This window comes from Panthera tigris, chromosome E3 (assembly GCF_018350195.1).
Source record: "Panthera tigris isolate Pti1 chromosome E3, P.tigris_Pti1_mat1.1, whole genome shotgun sequence".
NCBI lineage: Eukaryota > Metazoa > Chordata > Mammalia > Carnivora > Felidae > Panthera > Panthera tigris.
In genome coordinates this window covers 19,525,952-19,539,590 of record NC_056675.1, presented here as the reverse complement: position 1 = coordinate 19,539,590, position 13,639 = coordinate 19,525,952, and the positions used below count along the sequence as shown (strand labels likewise).

Below are 13,639 nucleotides of genomic sequence, written 5' to 3'. Positions count from 1 at the left end.
GGGGGTGGGGGGTGGGGAGAGGGAGGAAACAGAGGAGGACAGGTTGGTGGGTCCCAGGAAGGAGTGAATTCAACTTCGCAGACGGGAGCAGAGCAGCCCCCGCAGGGCCCCCAGCCTCCGCCTCGGGCTCCCTCCAGGACTTCCCCGCGGGGGCACATGGGCTTGAGATCAGCCCCCACCAAGGGTCCTCTCCCAGTATGAGTGGACAGCAGACAGCAGTGGACGTCCTATGGCAGTGGGGCCACGTGCTCATAGACACAGCCAGTGCGCCCTCGAGATTGTTCAGGGTGATGTCCTCCTGGGGCTCCCATGTGACCCTTCGCACGCACTAACCCCACTTTGATGGCCTCGGATGTTCATAAGCCCCCCACGACAGAGGGTGGGCCCTCACCTGCAGGAGGATGGCGGGAGGAAGGGGAGCAGGTGCCCTGGCCTGTGCCTGGGTAGGAATGAGGGGGGCAGGTTGGAGCCCTCCACCAGAGGGCTGGAAGGCCCCCTCGACGTGCCCACACCCCCAAGTCACAGTCCTGGCCCTCTCTCTCCCCCTGCCTTCTGTATCTCTACCCTGGAAATTCACATGCCCCAGGAATGTGGTCCTGACATTCTACCCAAGCCCGGGACTTGGGCTGCATCTGTGGGGAACAGCCCCGATTCCAGCATGATAATCAAAGCCTTGTCTGCCGAGGGGTGCCTTCTCGGCAGCTCCCAGCCAGCCCCACCCCCAGCCTCTAGGCCCTGCTGCTAAACGGAGATGCTCCGAGCACCCCGTAAGGGTAGGGTCCCTGAGTGGTGGGAACAGGCCCGCTCTCTCAAGCCTCAGTGACTGCTCAGCTCTCCACATGCCCCACTAGACACAGGGCCTGAGAGTGAGGGGGGCCGATCATTGACTGTCCGGGCCGGGACACTGGAGACGAAAGGGGGTCCAGTTATAAATTACCCCGGGACAACCTGATAACCGCAGAAGACATGAATGAGGCAGTGAGCCCGTGATCTCTCCAGGGACCCCTGCCACTTGCTGATGGCCCCTAACCTTTACCCAGGGCTTTCCTTCCGCCAGGGACTTTTACACATGCTGGGTGCTACTGGGGACAGCATTCCTATGAGTGTGTCCCGTTCACAGGTGAGAAACAAAGTACCTGACAGCCAGCCAGACAGTAGGGGATCCGGGACCCCCACCCAGCTTTCATTCATTCCACACGGGAGCACAGGGGCTAGGAGCCAGGCACCGTGCTGAGGGCTAGGGGACGGTGAGACAGGTGTGTGGCCCTGCCCGCTTGCAGCTCTCATCGGGGACATGGACGTGGGCAGGAAAACAAAGGCCAAGGGTCAGAGCGTCAGGAGATGGGAGGTGCAGGGTCCACAGGAGCTGACACCTGGAGTCCTCTGCTCTGGGGGTCTGGGGAGACATCCCTGGGGTGGGGGTGCTGCAGCTGAGTCTGAAGGATGAGGAGCTAACGAGGTCAGAGCTGCCCAAGTGTGGGGCACACCTCCCTCGGGCGCTCGAGCTTATTTTAGACCAGAAGTTCTAAACCTCAGCACTATTGACATCCGGGGCCAGATAACGCTTTGCCGTGGGGGTGGGATGGCCAGCCGCACCCCCGGCCTCTGCCCTTCCATCAGATGCCAGGAACATTGGCCTGCCCCCTCCCCCAAGTGCCGACAACCAAAAACATGCCCAGACCTTACCAAGTGTCCCTGGTGGCGGGGTGGGGGATGGGGAGAGGGCAGAGTCGCCCCAGGGGGAGACCACTGGTTTAGATGCTACGCAAACCTTTTGACAGTGGTGACGTTTTTATTTTTGCGGTTTTACAGTCCCCTTCTGTTTATTGCAAGTGCTACCGGCTTTTCATTTCCGGCCGTGATCTGAAGCTTCCTTTCTGAACACATTTAAGTTTGACACACAAAAAAGTGAGTGATTGAGGAAGAAAAACGGCGGTGGAATGGCGGCCTGTGGATGTGGATGTGGCGGTCGTGGAGGAAGAGGCAGGGGACAAAGTGTGAGGAGTGCAGGGTCAGGTGAGAGCAGGCTGCGAGGTGCCCAAGGCGGCTGCAGGCTGCGGTGTGGCCCATCAGCTGCACACCCAGGGACAGGCTTAGGAATCTGGGTGTGTGTGGGGAGGGGGGCGCATTCTAGAGGGCATACACTCTCCCATGGAAGTTCAAGGCCAGCTTTCCTCCAATCTGCCCACAGATTGTCTCTCTTGGGTTGGGCACCAGAGGAAGGAACTGGCTTAACTTTGGGGCCCCTGTGGCACGAAAGCGAAGAATCCTTCAACACTGGAAGCACGCTCTTTGAGGCAAGAAGCTGGCATTAGGGAAAGCACTGGGGGCCCTGAAATCACGGCGGGGCGGGGGGGGCGGCGCCCACTAGACAGTGACATCTCACCATCCATCTGGGGTATGTGCTCACGGGGGCCACTGCGCAGGCCCCTCCCTTTGGTTGTTTTCTCTCTTCCTGCCTCTTTTTCTGTTTCCTTCTACCTCTGCCTTGGACTGTTCCTCCCTGTCTGGGTCTCTCTCCCTCTCTCTCCCGGGAGTACCTGTACATGCGCCCAAGTTGTAGGCAGGAGTACTCACTGTCCTCGGGTGTCACGCAGTGGGCCTCCCCCTCACCTCCCCATCCGGCCCAGGAGGGACCCTGGCCTGCACAGCGTCACCCGTGATGGGTCCGGGGCCCCCGCCTCACGCCTGGCCAGCCTAGAAAACATTCCTCCCGAAGTTCCTCTTCTGTCTGCCCGTCAAGTTAGCTGAAATGCAAATCCTATTCTCCTGGCCGGAAGCCCTGAGCTTCCACACTTCCCTCCGGCGACGCTGTGATGCCATCCCATTAGCTTCGCTGCCCAGGAAGCCGCCCGGGCACCGGGAAAATGAGCTGAGTGGACGCTTTGCCGCAAAACCTCCGGACAGCCCTCCCTTCCCTGGGCGCTTTACGGTGTGCAAAGCGCCCGACCATCCCATTCATCCCGCGTCTCATGCTCTCCCTGCCTTATCCCAGGAAGGCTAGGTTTGGCTGCGCCGGATCTGACGAGTGAGTGAGTGAAGCTCAGAGAGGGAAAGCGATCCACCCAGGGTAACGCAGCACAAGCGGGTCCAGGCCCACCCAACTCCAAGTCCAGATGTGTTCACATTCCATCACAGCCTCTCTCTCCCATTCACACCTTCATTCAGCCAACGTTCGGTGAGCACTTGCTGTCTGCCAGGCTCCCCTCGTGGTTCAGGAAATGAAGGCGTGTCTAAGACACGCCAGGTCCCTGCCCTCACGGAGCTGACATGCTTACGAAAGAAGATAGAAAAGAAGCACATACTTTGAGAATTCAGAGTTTAATAAATGCTTTGAAGGAAATGAGGGCATGAGAAAGTGGTAGGTAGTTTGGCCCAGGAGGATGGGGCTGGCCCTTCTGGGAAGGTGACAGGTAAGCTGAGACCTGGGCCGCAGGTCTGTTCTCAGACTCAGGGCAGGGAGGCCGGAAGTGCGCCAGGGGGAGCCGCTGTGGGGTCTTGAGAACATGGGGCGGGGGGGGGGGGGGGGGGGCGGGGGGCGCTGTCGGCCCTGCCTCTTTGGAAGCCCAGCCTGTGCCTGTCTTTTCCGGACCCCTGGCTCGGGGGCACTCACAGAGGGGCACAGATGCCAGTGGCCTGCAGGTGCCTCCCAGCCCACCCCTCTCCCGGGACAGGAGCCAAGATGGAGCCACACGCGGCCAGGTGGCAAGAGGACGAAGCTGGGGTGATGGTGCAGAGGAGCTTGGAGTCGGGTGCTGTCCCCGGGTCACTCTCTGGTCAGCGCTAAGAGCTCCCGCAGGGTTGGTGTCTGCGATTGCCTGAGTCTGAGCAAATCTCAGGGCACAGGGGGTGTTCACGGAGGACGGTGAGGAGGGGCCCCGGGAGCCCAGGCTGTGTCACGGCATCAATGCCAGGCCCTTATGTGGCTGCCTTGGCTCCTGTCGGCCCTGGCTGAGACCTTCTGCTCACCCCCTCCGCGCTCATCTCGGGTGGGCATAGGTGGGCCTGTCTCTCCTCTGAGGAAGGCCCGGGAACCAAGCTCCCAGCAGGGCTCCCTGGGGCGCAGGGCAGGGACCAGACCGCAAGGCCCTCAGACCTCAGACTGCCCGGGATCAAGGCTCAGCTGAGTTTGTGAGCTGCTAAGCAAGGGGCGGAGGCAAGTGAGGGGTCGCTCTACGCACACTCCGGGCACAGCCTACAGCTGGGGCTCCTCAGTCGGCCCTGCCTGCCCCAGCAAGACTTGGCGATGCAGCCAGAGATTCCTGGCCACAGGCTCAGCTGCCCTGCTCCTGACCCAGGGCTCCCGGGGGTGGGGTCACCTTCCCTAGGCCTGGCCCAGCAGTGGCCCTGTGGACCCCACCCTGCCCCCCAAGCTGACAGACACCTCCCCCAACCATACCGCCAGTTCCCTCCCTGGATAGCTGACTGTCTCCTAGGGCTCTCGGGAATATACCTTCCCCATCGGCCCACTCCTGGATCCCAGACTAGACCATCTCTCCCATCCCCATATACGGCATGGGCCTCTTCCCCCACCCAGCAGACCACTCAGACACCGTCACGGTAGGCCGGACAGTGTGGACTCCGGAGTTAGACCGCCTGCGTCCAAATCCTGCCTCTAACACTTACTGACAGTGCGACCCGGGCAATTCTGTTAAATGCTCCGTGCCTCAGTCTCCCCACCTGGTATAGGAAAGAGCCATGAGTTCATAGAACGGCGCCTACAGCAATGTCACTGCTCTACAAGTGTGGGGGCCCCCCTGATCGCTGACATGCCCCGCTCCCGCCTGACCCCAGGACTCCTGTTGCAGTGCTCCGCCTGCCAGGCCAGACGTCCTTGGATGCTGGCACATGCTGGGCAGAGTCTGAGTTCTTCTCATCCTGGGGACCATGCGATCCCACTCCTGCTAGTTCCCCCCACATTCCCCAGCCCCCCCTCCCCCAACCACTCTCAGCTTGTTCCACTCCCCTACCAGACCACGGGGCAGAGGGCCCTCTGTGTCCCAGGTCAATGTATAATACCTTTACTGATATATCTGCTTGGCCATGACTTGTCCCTGCAAAGGGGGTTCAGGAATGATGTGTGTGTCCTCAGGGAGAAGAATTTGGAGGGGAGCAAGTAACTGGGAAGTGTGGTGGCAATTTGAGAGATTATGTAGGCATGGGGCACCCCAGGCAGGCTTTGAGGAGGGAAGGAGGCCTTGTAGGGCGATGCTTGGGCTACATGGTGACTAATATGAAGCTATTGCCATGCGGTGCTTGACAGGTGCCTGAGGGAGGGATTCTACATGTACCGCCTCATTGATCCTGCTTGGGGACTTTACGAAGGAGAAACTATTACTCTCTCTCTCTAACAGATAAGGAAACGGAGGCTCAAAAAGATTCAGGATGTGTGCGGAGGGCCAACTGGGCTGGCTCCAGAGTGGGCACCCCTGAATATTTCTCTGCTGCCCCTGGAAGGGCCAGGTTCTCCAGATGAAGAATACCAGCCCTGCCTTCCCATGCAAGCCGAACCTCAGGAGAAGAGGTACGACTAAGCATGATGACAAGAAAAATGGGAATGTGGCTGGGGAGGAGGAGGGACTGAGAGCCATCAGTGACCCAGATGGTGATCCAGACCTTGCCTGCCTTGTCACTGGTTGACTCTTACGTGGTCTCCGCCCTCAAGGGTCTCAGAGCCCGCAGGCCCTGCCAGGACATGTAATGTCACATGAACGGCGTATGGTGTGGTTCTATCCAAAGACAGGAGGATGAGGAGGGCTGCCCCTCATTCCAGCTTGCTTCCCGGACTCCCAGCACACCTGCCGAGACACTACTCACCTTCAAGTTCCCAGTATTGGCCTGACAACTGCCAGTCCGCTCTGGACAGCCAGCGACGTCTATCAAGGCCAACCGGCTAGGGAGAGGGCACTGAGCTGGGCTCAGACACACCTGGGTCTGAATCTCAATTCTGCAACTTCCCAGCTGTGTGTCCGTGAACGAGTCACTTCACATCTCTAATCCCCCATTTCCTCACCTGGAGAGTGAAGATAATACCCAGTCACATCCACTCATACAACCACTATCCCTTGAGCACCTACTGTGTCCCAGATATTTTACTAAGTCTTGGGGACACAGAGGAGAGCAAGATAGAGTCACTGTCCTCATGGAGCTGACAGTCAAGCAGGGGAAACAGATAATCAAGATGTAATTTCAAGGAAGAAACAGAGTGAGGAGACAGAATGACTAGAGGAAGCTGCTTCAGATCAGGTCATCGGGGAAGGCCTGAGAAGAGGCTTCAAACGGCAACCTGAAAGATAAGGAGTTGGTCATGAAAAAGCCTGGGAACAGTCCCAAACAGATGGAACAGAGATTGCCGAGGCCTTTGGGTGGGGAGAAGTGGTCAGTGTGGCTGGAGCCTGTGAAGAGGTTTGGGGGGGGGGGGGACGTTCAGGGAGGTGGGGAAGGACCAGTTGGGGGAGGGGTTGGGGTTTTATTCAGAACACAACAGGAAGCCACTAGAAGCTTTGAAGCACGCAAGTGACACTTCCCCCACTTAGTCATATTATACACAAAAGCAGAGCACACAGGGCATGCTCGGTGAATGGTGGTTGCCGCGTATGTGGTCTCCACCCCAGTGGGTCTCAGAGCCCCCAGGCCTCGCCAGGCCTTGCAAATGTCATGTGGATAGCGTGTGGCTCGGCTTTCTGCAGAGGGGGAGCACAAGACGGCCACAGCCTCTCCTTCCAGGCCAGGTGTTCTCCGTGCTCTGCCCTCTGGCAGACTCTGCCAGCCGGCCACCTTCTCAGAGATAAATGGTGGGCAAACACAAACGCAACTCATTGTCCCAAAACAGCCATCAGGGAATTTCCAGCACCTGGGAAAAGCACACAGAAGATACCGTTTGTGAGAAGAGTTTTCCAAGCGCGGAGAATTTCCATCAAGGGGAAGCGTCCTCCAAGGGGCTCTTAGACTCCCCAGCCATCTGCAGCGACAGAGGCCGTCTGGAGGGAGGGGGCGACCGAGGGAAGACGGGAGCCTGGGAAGACAGCACAACCCTTTAATGTGGAACAGCCAGGAGAGGACAGCAGGCCAGGGCAGGGACCAGTGAAGTCAAAGGCATGGAGGACCCTCAGAGGAGGCCGGCAGGAAGGTCAGCTCTTGGGGAGGGAATTTAGCTGCCAAAGCTGATAGTGCAGCTTCCTTTTGACCCAGCAGTTTCACCACTGGGAATTTACCCTCAGACATACTTGCATCTGTGGACAAGGATATTCATTGCCGTAGAGGGTTAAAAAACACCCTGAACGTCCACCAGCCAGGGACTAAGTGACAGCAAGAGAAATCTCCATCTCCATCTCTGATCAGACCTCCTCCACCTCTCCCATTCTCTCCTCTCCAGCCACTCTGGCCTCCTTGTCTTCCCTTCAATGTGCCGGGCATGGTCCTACCTCAGGGCCTTTGCACTTGCAACCCCTCTACCTGAGCCATTCTTCCCTCAGATCCCCACTTCTGCGGTAGGCAGCTTCAAAGATGGCCTGGTATGATCTCTGCCTCGTTGCGGAACCATTATGGAATCCCCTCCCGCAGAGTACGGGCTGGGCTTGCTGACAGAATACAGACGTGATGGAATGTCGCTTCTGACGTTAGCTGCGAAAAAACACCATGGCTTCCACCTTGGGCTCTCTCTCCCTCTCTTCTTGGCACGTATTCTCTCTCTTTCTCTGTCTCGGATCAGTTGTGCCGGGGGAAGCAGGTGGCCCTGTTGCAAGCGGCCCTTGGGAGAGGCCCAAGCGGCCAGCCCGTGAAACAGAAGCTGCCACAACCATGAGTGTGGGCTTGTATGTGGGTGCCTCGGCCCCAAGCAAGCCCTGGGGTGACCACAGCCCCGGCCCCCCGCTGGACTGCGACCCATGAGAGACTTGGGGCCAGAGCTTCCAACGCATCTGTGCCTAGATCCCGGACCCCATAAAACGGCTGAGTTTGGGGGTGATTTGCTGCACAGCAAGAACGAATTCAATTTCCTCCTCAGATGTTTCTGCTCAGATGTCTCTTGGCCATAATGGCCTCCCCTAACCACACCCACCACACCCGACACGTCATTTGTATACTTACCCGTTATCTCTCCCTACCAGCCCAGCAGCTCCTTGGAGCAGAAACGGGGTCATTTTTTGAAAAATTTTTTTTATTAGTTTTCTTTATTTTTGAGAGGCAGAGAGAGCCAGAGCACGTGTGGGGGAGGGGCACACAGAGAGGGAGACACAGAATCGGAAGCGGGCTCCAGGCTCCGAGCTGTCGGCACAGAGCCCGATGTGGGCCCCGAACTCACGAACCGCGAGATCCTGACCTGAGCCGAAGTCGGACGCTCAACCGACCGAGCCGCCCAGGCGCCCCGAAACGGTGTCCATTTTGTTCACTGTTGTGTCTCTAATGCCCCGAACGGCACCTGGCACATAGAAGGTGCTAAGTAAAGACTAAGCTAATAATCCACAAGTGAAAAAGAAGTGGGTAGATTAAAATATGCTGACCCAAAATGACCCCCGAGAAATATTAAGTGGAAAAAGCAAGGCACAGAAAAGGATAGACAAGAAGCTGGTAGCCGCGGCTGAGGGTTTCACAAGGAGACATTACTTGACCCGGGGCTGGAGGGGAAGGCAGGAAAAAGGAGGAACAGGGTTTTAGCAGAATGAGCGGCCTGGGTCTCCTCTGGACCCCGTGAGGGTGCCAGCCCAGGGGCTCTTCTGAGGCGGCCCAGCCCGCTCCCACACACGGGGCTCTTGGCCACACACAGCGCCCGCCCAGCAACCTGCTGGGCCCTCCTGCTTCCTCCCGACCTCAATCCTGCTCCTACTCCAGGTCCACCGGGCACCTGACCTTTTATCTTCCTGCTCCTGGCCTGTACCTTGGCATATATTTTCCCGAACTGGATTCATCAAGATTCGTGGGGTGCCCGGGTGGCTCAGTCGGTCGAGTGCCCGACTCTTGGTTTTGGTTCAGGTCATGGTCCCAGGGTCACGGGATCGAGCCCCAAGTCAGGCTCCGCGCTGCACATGGAGCCTGCTTGGGATTCTCTCTCTCTCTCCTCTCTCTCTCAAAAAAAAATTAAAAAGAATCATCCACAGGCCCCTTTGGCTTGATATCTCCCTGGGAAGTGTCGCCTGCCCCAGCACCACCTGGGATCCAAGCCCTGGCTATTCCGTCTGCTTGACTGGGCTTCTCAGTCCCTGGGGGATTCAGAAACTGCCACAGGGTGGGGAGCGGAGGAGGTACAAGCGGCCTCACTGGATAAACATGAACCGCATGGCTTGGCTGCACCCCCCGCCCCCACCCACACCTGTGCCCTAGACACAGGCGGTAAATGTACTTTCGTAGACTCTCCCTCTATGTACCTCTCCAGTTCTGCCTCCCTGTGTCTCTATCCCTTTTCCCCTGTTTTTCTCTGTACGTCTCTCTGTCTTCGCCTCTGTCTCTGTCTCTGGTTGTCTATGTCTCCATCTATACTATGATTCTCTGTTTCTGGGTGTCTCATACTCATCCTTCCCTCTCTGTGTCTGGCCTGGTCTGTGCCCCACCCCCCGCCCCCCTTACGTGAACTATACGCATCCCCACTGTAATGCTAAATCGCAGCTGCCATGAAAATCCCCAAACTGCCATGATATTACCAGTTGTGTTACGGTCATCACCCCGAGAGCCAGCCACATACCAGGCACGATGCTAAGTGCTCGGCACGTGCTGACTGCTTAAAATCCTCACAAACCCCCCTACGGTAGGTGGGGCTCTCACCCTGTTTGGGGGAAGGGGTAGTTAAGGCTCAGGGAAAACAGAGGACTTGACCAAAGACACACAGCTGGTGGTGAGGCCAGAATCCGCACCCAGGCAACCTGCCCTTCATCCACACACATCGTGGCTCCTCACCTTCACCTCTCCATACCTGTGGTGGAGCACTTTTCAGGGAGTCTCCAGCCTCCACCCTAAGAATGAGCTCAGGCTGATACATGCAGCTTAGGTGCAGCCCCCCTCCATTCCCTATGGGTGGCCCACCCCGGCCCAGGGGCAAGGGGACAGCTGCTGATGTGAGGGGCAGGAAGGTTTTGCTGTCCCCCCTCCGCGCGCCCCTTCCACCCACAGGCACCCTCTTCGGTCACTGCGAGGCAGGTTCTGTCACACTCCTGTCATGAACGAGCATTGACGAAGGCCAGCTTTGTGCCAGCTACGGGAACGGCGAGACAGACCCGATCCTGTCTGAAAGCTCATGCTCCAGCAAGGAGAGTGCCTGGGACATCAGTGCCGTGAAGGGAGTCCCTGGGAATTGAGGGTGGGCCTGGCGCCTGCCCTGATCAGTCAGGCCCGGTGCAGACTAGTGAGCCCTGCCCCGATGAGTTGTCCCAGGAGTCCCTCGGAGCCTCCTCCCCTCCCGTTAATGGAGAACTCCGGTCCCTACACTCGACCTTCACCCGGCTGCTCCCCACCCTCCCCCCCACCGAGTGTAAGGGACTCCAGAGCACAGCCTTTTCTTCTACAACAGGGCTTTGGTCTCAGTTTCCCTGCTTAGTTCCCCGCCCAACCGACTTCCCTGGGTTTGCGCCCTATGCCTGTATAGTCCCCGGCCAGCTGAAGTCCTGACCACTGGGGAGAGGACAGACCAGGCTCCTCCTAAGGATCTCCAACTGCCCTGCCCACTTAGTGTCTACCTAAGGCGACACCCCCAGGCCCTGCCCCTTCCCGGCCACACCCCCAGGACACCTTCCTGGCCATGCCCCTCAGACTCCAGCCTTCCCTTGGGCCAGTGCCTGGGCCTCCTCATGTTTCCCCTGAGACCAGGCCCCTGAGCACCCAGCTTCCCTTGCTATACCCACTCCGCTAAGTCATTTAAAACCGCTAGAACTGAGCAGTTCCAGGACTGTGGGTTTTACTTCCAGTTTTTATTAAGCTTATTAAAATTCTCACCTCCTCCTATCCCCCAAAGCCCAATTTCTGCCTGGCCCTGTGCCTGGGGCCAGACTCATTTGTATGAGAGGCCCAGTGGCCTGCATATTCCCCCAACCCGTGCTTCCAAGAGTACGCAGAGGATGTGGCAGAATTTCAATCACCGTGACCAGCCTCGGCAAGGCCAAGGACACAGCCTGCCCCCTCAGCCCTACCTCCTGAAGACACGCTGGCTACTCCCAGCCAACGGATCCTGGGTCCCACCTAGAATCTTCAGACTGCTCTGCAGGCCCTGACTTGCTTCTAACATTCCAACTCATTCCTTCAACAGATATTTATTAAGCGTCCTCTATATGCAAAGCATTGGACCAGCCATTGAGAATACAGCTGTGGATAAGGCATGGCCATTCCCCCAAGGCTAATGAGGAGGACGACATAAATAGAGAAGTAAAATCAATTATTACAAATACTAAAATAGAAAGACAGAAGCTGTATCTAAAACTAGCAGCCCATGGGCTGAATCCAACCTGCAGATGTTGGCTAGAGCTGTAAAAAATGGATATATTTTTTTTTTTTTGCCAACATTTAAAAATCTGGAGGATTTCCATTAAAATCTGGGAGTTACGGCTTCTCTTGTAAAAGTAGGAAACTCTGGCGACCACGGGTCCACAGTGTCCCTCGGCGACCCTCAGCCGTCTGATCGGACCCGTGCCGTTTAGTTGGAGCCTGTGGCCACCAAGCCTCGCAGGCCCCACCGGGCCCATGTGTCCCTGTCCCCTGCCTGTGCCATTCCTGTCCCCTGTGCCATTCCTGCAGTATTCCTACTCTCTCACCCATCTTCCCTCCCAGGCCACTGAAGGCATTTACCTTTTCGACCCCCGAAAGGGACCTGAGGGAGAGAAAGGCCCGCTTTACCTGGGCGTGGGGGAAGGCCTGGAAAAGGAGGTGAGCTTCGAGCTGGGTCTGGCAAGGTCAGCATGTGTTCATCGACAAGGGGCAGCGGGAGGGAGGGAAGGAGGAGACAGGCAGCGGGAGAGGCCCAAGCAAAGTGGGAGGGGCAGAGCAGTGCATTCTGGGCTTCCCACGGCTGCTGAGTTTCACATCACCTGTTCTCCTGGGGCCCCGGACTCAGGACTGTTTCAGTTCTGCTTCTGATCTGCTGGGACCTGCCACAGACAGGTGAGAATAATGCTACAGGAGAGTGTGGGCCCAGGGGCTTAGGGGACACAGAAAGGATAGGTTTCCAGGGCGCTTGGATGGTTCAGTCGGTTAAGTGTCCTCCTCTTGATTTCGGCTCAGGTTGTTATCCCAAGGTTTGGGAGATCGAGCCCCGCATCGGGCTCCACACTGTAAGCATGGAGCCTGCTTGGGATTCTCTCTCCCTCTCTCTCTGTCCCTCTTCCACTTGTGTGGAACTCTCTCTCAAAATGCATAACTTCAAAAAAAGGACAGGTTTCCAACTGCATCGCCTCTAAGGCACGTTCTAACTCCAGTAACTGGAATTTTTTTTTAACGTTTATTTATTTTTGAGAGAGACAGACAGACGGCACGTGAGGAGGAGGAGCAGAGACAGAGAGGGAGACACAAAACCCAAGGCAGGCTCCAGGCTCTGAGCTGTCAGCACAGAGTCCAACACAGGGCTCGAACTCCTGAGCCGTGAGATCATGACCTGAGCCGAAGTTGGACCCTTCACCGACTGAGCCACCCAGGCACCCCTGGAATTTTCTTTTTTTAAGTTTCTTACTCTGAAATAATTATTGATTTGCAGGAGATTGCAAAGAACTGTGCAGGAATGTTTCACACACCCTTCCCCCACTATTAACACACAACTCATACGGTCCTAGGGTACAACAGCCAAGTCAAGGAGTTGCCCTTGACCCAATCCATGGAGTTGATTCAGGTTTCCCCAGTTATGCATGCACCTGTGAGTGTGTGTGCGTGTGTATAGCTCTGTGACAATTTTGTCACGTCCGTAGCCTTGCCTACTCACCACTGCAGTCAAGAGACTCGACTGAACCATCACAAGACCCCCTAATGTCACCCCTTTATAGCCCCACCCATCGTTCTGCCACTCCTACTCCCTGGCAACCCCTCGTCTGTTCTCTGTGTCTATAATTATGTTATCGCACAGATGTTACGTGAATGGAATCATGCAGTATGTATCCTCACAGATTGGCTCTTTCCCGCTCAACTTAATACCCTTTAGGTCCGTCCAAGTTGTTGTGTGTTATCAGTGACCAGTTCCCTGAAAAAGAATCTTATTGAAGTATAGTTGACATACAATGTTGTATTTGTTTCAGGTGGACCACGTAGTGATTCGACAACTCAATACATGACTCGTGCTCTCCATGCTGAGTGTCGTCGGCGTCTGTCACCGGAGAGTGTTACTGACTGCATTCCCTGTGCTGTGCTTTCCACCTCCCTGGCTTGTTTTGTCACTAGAAGCTTGTACCTCTTAATCCCTGTCACCTATTTCACCCCCCCCCGCCCAGCCACCTCCCCTCTGGCAACCGCCGGTGTGTGCTCTGTATTTAAGCATCTGTTTGTTTTTGTGCCCGTTCATTTGTTTTGTTTTTTAAAATCCTGCATGTCAGTGAACTCATACGGTATTTGACTTTCTGTGACTTATTCGCTTATTCCCTCTAGGTCCATCCACGTGACAAATGGCAAGATCTCATTCCTTTTTTATGGCCGAGTAATATTCCACATCTCTATCCACTCATCTATGGCTGGGCACTTG

At 56.6% G+C, this 13,639-nt stretch overlaps 1 protein-coding gene and 1 long non-coding RNA gene across 8 annotated transcripts in view; one reads left to right on the top strand and one right to left on the bottom strand.

Moving 5' to 3' along the window:
- Positions 1 to 13,639, bottom strand: part of GSG1L (GSG1 like) — a 207,833-nt gene that overhangs the window by 50,745 nt on the left and 143,449 nt on the right. The gene's annotated exons all lie outside the window — the stretch shown is intronic.
- LOC122234559 lies at positions 3,248 to 13,588 on the top strand. Its single transcript, XR_006212353.1, has 3 exons — positions 3,248 to 3,413; positions 5,355 to 5,524; positions 13,200 to 13,588. It is a non-coding gene; the product is annotated as an uncharacterized LOC122234559 (long non-coding RNA).